We start from the raw sequence: 8,213 nt of genomic DNA, 5'->3' as shown, positions 1-8,213 counted from the left end.
TTCTGAAGTAACCTACTCCATTGTTTTACAATCCTCATCATGATTAATTTTGCTTAATAATTAGTAGGGATTTCCCTTACTACAATTTGTCCCCTTGCCTCTTGTCCTACCGCTGCTCACCATCCAGAAGTCAGGCTCTGTCTCCTCGGTGTCCTGCAGACAGCAGTAAGATCCTTCTTACCCTTCACTTCATAAATTTGAATTAACCCTCTCCCTGGAGAACATTGCCTTGGACGCTCACCATCCTGGCAGCCCTCTCACAGGCTTGCTCCAGGCATCAATGGGTTTGGCGTGGGTTGGTTGGTTTGTTTTGGTGCGGGTTTTTTTGTACCAGGGTGCCCAGAGCTGGCTACAGTACTGCAGATGCAGTTTCTCAAGTACTACAGGAAGAGAAGAATCGCTTCTCTCCCACCACACAAGCCCCATATGCAGTTGGCCGCCTTCACTGCAAGGGCGCACTGCTGACTCACGTACGAGAGTGATGAGTCTCCAGCCAGCAAACAGTTCAGTACAGCTCTGATCTGCACTTCCCTTCATTCACTAGCTTTCCAAAGACTGACTTCATTTCCACAGGTTTTCTAGAGACCAGTAAATTAAGTGAGATACGCTCATCTAGAGTCTGTGATTTATTATTGGGCATAAAATCACTTGGGGATTTTTTTATCACCTCCACACCCCACCAAAAATATAATAAATTTAATAAATATAATACATTTACTTACTGAGAATCACTGTTTTATCAGGTTCACAAGTTTCAGCAGCCAGACTTCATTGCCTCAAAATGCCTGTCAAGTGCCAAGGTCTTCTATACACCACACTGGATAGCACATGTTCCATACGTCTTTTATACATTGCGTCTTGCACTTCCAGTATTGTTACGTGGGTATGTTCAGCCCAGAGAAGTCAAAAGGAAACTTCCTATTAACTTTAAGATTATTTTGTTTCAGCCCCTTCTCATTTATACTCAACTTGCAGCATGATGACTGTGTCCTAAAACAAATAGCTCTGAAGTATATAAATAATGCAAATAATCAGATTGCCTTTCTTTATAAGAAAACAGGAAATAATAATTACAATTAATTAAAAAAAATATTAACGTGGTAAGTAACTAAATGAAGCTAAGGAAGTTATTTGAGTAGGAATTTGCAATTGATTCCAAATACTGTGGCTCAAAGTGGGAATGAGAAGGGAAAGGAAGAAAGCTCTATACGTTTTTTGGGTTTTGTTCCTTTTTTTAAATCCTTTATTTCTTCCTTCCAAGGAGAATTTAAAATTTATTACTCAGAACACTTGAAGTATGAGTAGCTTTTCCCAATGTTTCTAGTATAAATTATTCATATTACAGTTTAAATGGAGGAAGCGATTCTAACATTAAAAAAAACCCCAAACTTTAAAGCTTTTTTTTTTAAATAGTAGTAATGCTTCTAAAACATCAGTAATAGTTTGCAAATCAACACCAGATCCACCCAAAATTGCTGTTAGTGTGATGAATAGGGGGGGATTCAGAAGAGATTGGTCCTCTACAATTCTTTTCAAAGGACAGGTTTTGACACATTAGAAATTTAAAACCAAAAATATTGAAAAGTGTTTTTTAGCTTTGTGAACTCCTTTCAATACAGAAAAGAAACCCACATAACTTCAAGACGAATAAGAGCAGAGGTCAAAGAGGCACACTGTCACCAGAGGAAATGTCCTCTGACACCCGCCCGGGAGAGCCAATGAAAAATACTCCTAGGCAGGAGATGCTTGGGAAGAAGGACCTCTCTATCCATCTATCTGTAGATAAATAGACATATAGTAAGACTGACTTTTCCCACTCCTGTTCATCAGTAAAAGGAAGGAAGTCTAATTTTATGGATGAAACAGTGGGTAATATAAATAAGGAGATTCATACTGCCTTTTAAAGATAAGGAAATCTTTCAGAGGCTCCAGTCTGGATACATTTTATGATAAACTGTTGGGAAAAGAGAGTTTCTCTGCATTGCTCTGCACTGCAATGATCTGGAGAAACTTCCTTTGGCATTATAAGCCGAGACCAAAGCCTAAGATAATCTTTTCCCCTCTTTTTGTTTTTGTTTTTAATTTTATTTCAGTGGATTTCTGAACATGCCCCGACTTCAGTGTGGTGAATGCTATTCCATCAGTTAAGCTAAACTAGACCAGTGAAGTTTCTGAAAACAGCATATTGCATGGATGCTAAAGCACTATGGAGAACTGGAAACAATTCCTTCCATGAAAATTGGCTACCAAGCCTTTCCTCCTTTGCAAAATATGCAAACCTCTGCATTCCTTAGTGCATAGGCAAGGCTCTGTACCTACATGTCTGAGTTTTTGTCACAAACGGTAGAACAGTAACAAGTCTGTGAGGTTTTGCTGACTAAATATTCAGAGCCCTGAACACTGAAAATACAAAGAAAAATCTTGGCTGTGTTGTCTAAAACATGAAACTAATCCTTTTTGAATTTACTCCAACTTGTAAAATGTAAGTCTTTTGAAGTCACATATGTACCATGCTCTTATACACGTGTTCAACAGCAACAAATTCAGGGCTACATACATTACAGAAAAAACTGCACCATTTTATCAGTGAATCACTGATATACCTGTGCTGACAATGGTTATTCCCTATGGAACCCTGGAAAAAGTTGCAGTCTGTAGGGTATTTCAGCGTTCAAAATTTTAGTAGCCTTTTCTGTGGGATTTGTTTTGTTTGTTTTTTTTTTGTTGTTTGGGATTTTTTTTTTTGTTCCATTACTCCTCCACCCCTGCAGTGGTATCATAAGCTGCATTTTAAGGCTAAGTTGACTCAAGCAACCCTGGTAGCTACTTACCCTGCTTTGACAGGTTTCTTTCAGAAGCTGTCCTTCCTCTTCCCACAGTCAAAAACTGTATAATACAATTTCAAGTTAAAAAAAAAAAGAATAAAGGGGAGGAGGAACAAAAATTAAATATTCTGAAGAAAATATTATCATTTATTCCACTGGCTTAATATCATGGTATGGAAAAGGTTATCCCAGTGCTCAAAGCAAACCTCATCCTAGAGAAGAGAGGTCATCTAACGCACTCGGAACTAAATCCTGTGTTCTGTTAACTGTGACTGAAGGACCAGAGGAGAAACAAAATCTGAGGAACTTCTTGCACTCATGCAGAATGCAGGTGGGATTTAGCCCAAGAAGATGCTTGGAAGTACAACAGCGTGTTAATCTGCAAATCCCAGCTATAAACCTATCTGGGTCTGCATTATTCAACCCTACGCCTGAGCTATCAGCAGACAGCCTTGTTTCAAGAAAATGCTGTCTGACAGCTGCCAGGTGTAGAAGTTGCTGTTCTTCAGATGATCAGCAAAATATGTTCCACAGTTGCCAGCACTTCTGCAAGAAAGCATTCAGCAGACAGTGCGGTGATTTAATTTATAAGGTCGTTCATATTCCAGAAGCTCTCAAAAACCTCAAGTGAGACTGTGGCCCTGTTGCACTGTACTAAGAGCACAGAAAGCAAGCTCCGGACGATTAGGCGCTGCCATCTGACACCAGGTCCAGGCAAACTGTAGCGGTGGTGGAAAGACACTCGGACAGCAAGGCAGAAACCGATGCAGTAAGCAGCCCGCCTCCAGGACGGCTCCAGAACTCTGTTTACTGTAACTAGGATCTTACAGCTTTTGGAGATGACCACTAATATATTTTACCTGCTTCTCACATGTGAATGATTTTGATTTAGCTTGACTATTGACACTGCTGTTCAAGAGAAAACTTAAGAACTAGTTAAACTCCCTGGCTGGTGAATTGGTCACAACTTCCCACAGGGACTACCCAGACATCCGCAATGGTAAGTAGAGTCAAAGCCTCTACTGGCTGAGCTCATGTTTATTAGAACTATCTGCTAATGACCTAAAGGGAACGATCTTGTGAAATGTAGGAAATAGTTTCCCCAGCTATTGGTTATGACACAGGCAAATAATCTCTTGTAAGAGTACTGCAGGAAAACAAGAGTTATGTTTTATGAAGGATTTTACTTTGCACATTTGGTTTCCTTCCAGCTTGAAAGGAAACTGAGATACTTAAGGTTTCCATAAAAAAAATCCTAAAAAACAAGAGGAAAAAAGGCTGGGTTTGGATCTCATAAACGGTTTCATTTCAATTTTGACTTTTTAGAGTTGCAGAAGTTTACAAATGAAGACTCATTTTAAAACAAAAGATTCTACTGAAATACTCTTAAAATGTTTTGATTCTTGGAACTTTTCCATTTTTCCTCTGTAACTAAATATGAAGACAAAAACAATTTTATTTAAGCATTTTAAGAGAACTCTCAAATGGAAAATTGTCGACATTTTCTTTATTGACTCTATATCCCTTATTCCTCTTTTCCTTCCAAATATTAGGCCAAGGCATTCTAGAAGTAAATGGAAAAGTTACAAGTGGGTAGTTCGAAAAGAGTAACTAGCTTCTGATAAGTGAGTCCACTATCTACATATTTCTTAATATACTCTCTCTGAGCAGAAAAAGAAGAAAGAAGGTTTACAAGGTACCCTATCTTCTCCAAGGACACTGTATCAGCAAGTCATTTCAAAAACTTTAAAATACAGACTTTAGGAAACAAAAGAAAAATTTAGTTGAGAACTTACCCATTAACTCTTGCTAGATTAAGCCGGTGCTGCACACCTGTACAGTGTTGATTACAACATCAGTAACTTGAGCAGAGAACCAGGGGATTACTGGAAAAGTAGACGTTTCCATTCCAAATCTGTAGGTTTTCATTTGTTTTCCAGCTAGTGGAAGCCACATCCTACACACAATGGCCAACTGGCAAGCTTAAAGGAGGAACCCAGCCATTCAGCCGCTCCATACATCCCACAACTTGCACAGGGCCCAAACAGCATCAGACACGCACCAAACCTGGCATGTCGCACAGAACAAACCTACAGCAGCACTACGGATGTGACTGCCTTCTGCTGACGTTTCTGCAGCTTTGGCTGCAGTTTGAATCACCGTGACACTGACATTAACACCCCTTGTGAAGAGGTTTGAAGGGAGAAAATAAATGCCTAGTACAGAGCTTTAATATTTTTCTGTATATATTGATTTTAAAGCTGTGGGTGCAGTTAGGCCTTCAATTAAAGTCAAAATACAAAAAATTGTTTTGTTTAGAGTTACATTGGCAAGAATCCCAGGCACTTAACTGTTCTTCTGTAGAATGAGAAGATAATAGGAAGGAAGGAGAAGTTACCAACAGATTTTTGTTTCTTACAGAATATTAACACCATCCTTAAATTTATCGTGATGAAATGTTATATAAAAGTATGTATCGTTTAAGACCACTAGAGGGGAGTAAAGTAACTTAAAAGCGAATGTTTCCTCAACTTGGTTTTGCTGCACAAATTGCATTTGCACATGTTAATTAACAGCTATAGTAAAACCAGAGTATTAAAGAATTGCATTTGCTTAACATTCTAAGTAAAGTTGATTAGATAATTACAGTATTTCTGTACCATTGTCCCATCTCCCTAGGCTGCAGGCTGACAGGGAACATTCGTCATCTGGTTGAAGCTAGAACATCAGGGATGGCATTCAGCCAGAACATTTGGCAACAGATGTGAATTTCTTTACTTGTATTCAGATTTATAAAAAAGCTACACTACATGATGGGAACAGACTCATTTTATCAAGTGTGAAAAAGGCACCAGGCTTAAAATCTTGCTTGATAGGTAAGCATGTATGAGAGGCAGGAAAACAAGAACGTTGGTTCTCACACAGATCACTGCCCAAGCCTACACAACAGCGAAATACTTACGCAAGCAACACGAATAGAGAGAGAAGTATGATTAATTTGGAAGTGTGAAGTATTCTGCATCAGAATGCTGGGTGAAATCTCCCTCCAGCTGCAAGTAATGTGCTCCTGTATCACTGCCAGGTTACCATCATCTCCATTGTAACCAATCTACATTGTGGGAGACAAGACTGTGCAGTGAATCTCCACAAAAAAGAGCAAACGTTTAAAATAAATTTCAATGGGAAATCTTAGCAACTCCCACAGAACAAAAGGAAACATGAGAACAGAGTTCCAATGGTAGAAGAATAGATTTGACAGCAAATTTTAAGGATGAGTGACTGAAATATGTATGTATGTGACTCTGTATCTCAATACTTCTGGGACATATACTCAGCTTGAGATTTTATGGGAAAAGAAATGCTGTGTAGTAGTAAGTAGATCTCTAAAGTTCAGAGGAAAGTACCAATTACAAAATAAAATAGAGCTAAGGGGGTAATGAGATAGGAAATTCCAAAGGTGTTATGGAAAGCCTGAGAGTGCAAGGAAGCCAGAGCTTTCCTGAGTGCATGTACACAGGTTACACTAAGGTAAGTCGGATTCAATCATAGCAGTCCTGAAAGGCTTTCCCAACCCCAGACAGGGCATTTTGCAAAGATTGCAGTAATTCTGCAGAAGAACAGACAACCAGTTAAACCAGTCGGAAAACTATCAAGCATAGCAGGAGCAAGACTGATGGGTCTCTTTTTTTTCCCCCATTTACCATTTGCTGCCCTTTGGACTATTTCCACGCAACAACAGATCTGTGCATCATAAAAGCCAACCTCTGCAAAAAAGACTGAAAGGAATGGTATTACTTAAGTGAAAGGAAAATGAGGAGGAAAACAGGTTTTAAAGCATAACATAAAAGAAATCCCTATTCCATGCCCTTGGTACATTGAAGAAGCAGTAAGGAGCTTAAACTGAAGCAAGAGTTCAAGAAAGACACAAAGGGAATGGGGAGGCAGCCTTCCAGCAGCAGGGATAATACCAGAAAGGATTTGTCTGGGTTGTTGTAGAGACTGTTATTGGAGATCTTTCAGAACACATGTGGGATGCATCCACTAGAACCAATGTTAGCACAGGTGATTCTGCCTTGCAGCAGGAAAATGGACTGAGCAATCTTTTTAGAAAGGTGGAAAAGATGTGAGACATTATGTAAATTGTAACTCATGTGTGTAAATTGTAATATTGTGTCACTTGATGAAACAGATGACACAATTAAAAAAAAGGTATCTGTCACTCTGGAGAAGAAATACATAAAAATTAATTGATTTCCAACCAGCAAAAGCTGAAGAAGAGGCGGGAGGAGCTACACACACTTCTTAAACCAACATTAAGCTCAAACAAAACAAAACAAGAGACTGCAAAGTCAAAGGGAGAGAGTTCAAGATTAAAATTGGGGGGAGGGGGGAGGGAAGGGTAAAGCCAGAGAAAGTTGACCAATACAATGACAAAATTAATTAATAATAATAAAAAAAAAGTACAAGGTGATAAACCAGACTAAAAGACAGGACAAATCAAAGTGTAAGAGCACAGTAAAGCCATCAGTTGGAAAGAAAAGGTAATTTAGTGGTTAAAGCATTTGTCTAGGATTTAAAAGACCTGGGTTTAATTCTGTATTCAGGCTTCCCAACTTCCTGAACAAGCTACCTAACCACTCATGGCCTCAGTTCCTCCTCGTAAAACCACTGGTGCACAGCAGCTTGCTGTGATAGGAGACAATATTTCAGATGTGCATATGTCTACCAAAAATAAAGAACGTGGGAATTTAAATCTTGTTTATGCAAGACCTATTCTTAATTTTTTTCATTAATAGTTACAGATGTTGCTCATTTCATATAGAAGACCACTGAAGAGACAAGCTAAAACACTAGAATCTGAGACTAATAATTAATGTACTAATTTCTCAAAACATGCATAGTTAGATAAATCCTGTGCACTCCTTTCTATACATCACATATGAGCATCTTATGCACAACTAACTATATAAATGAAGTATTAAAAGAAGGAATCATCCAAATCAAAAAGACATATAACCCGGTAATGAATTCTTGAATAAAACAGGTGCATTTTTTCTGCAGTATAAGCTAGCAGGTGAAAATACATGGCAAACTTATTTTAATAGATTCATTTAGTGTCTCTGTTACAACCTTGGCTCAACCATACAAGTCCAACCACATGTATTGCAACACTACAGCCCCATTTTGTCTGGTGTTGGCCGTCCAGTTTCAGGAGTTGCCACCCCCTATGCTAGCCTGTTACTGCCTCATTCTTTCCTACTGACGTTAGGAGCAGGACTGAGGAATGCTTTGACTAGGAGATGATGATTTTCAGGTCTCTATAGTTGATTCTCATTAAGGAAAACTTAAAATCCCCTTGGCAGCTCTGGAGCTCTCTGGAGTTGTCAG

The sequence above is a fragment of the Apaloderma vittatum genome, unplaced genomic scaffold (genome assembly GCF_000703405.1).
Source record: "Apaloderma vittatum isolate BGI_N311 unplaced genomic scaffold, ASM70340v1 Scaffold42379, whole genome shotgun sequence".
NCBI lineage: Eukaryota > Metazoa > Chordata > Aves > Trogoniformes > Trogonidae > Apaloderma > Apaloderma vittatum.
The sequence above is the reverse complement of the archived record's forward strand: the minus strand, read 5'-3'. Positions refer to the sequence as shown.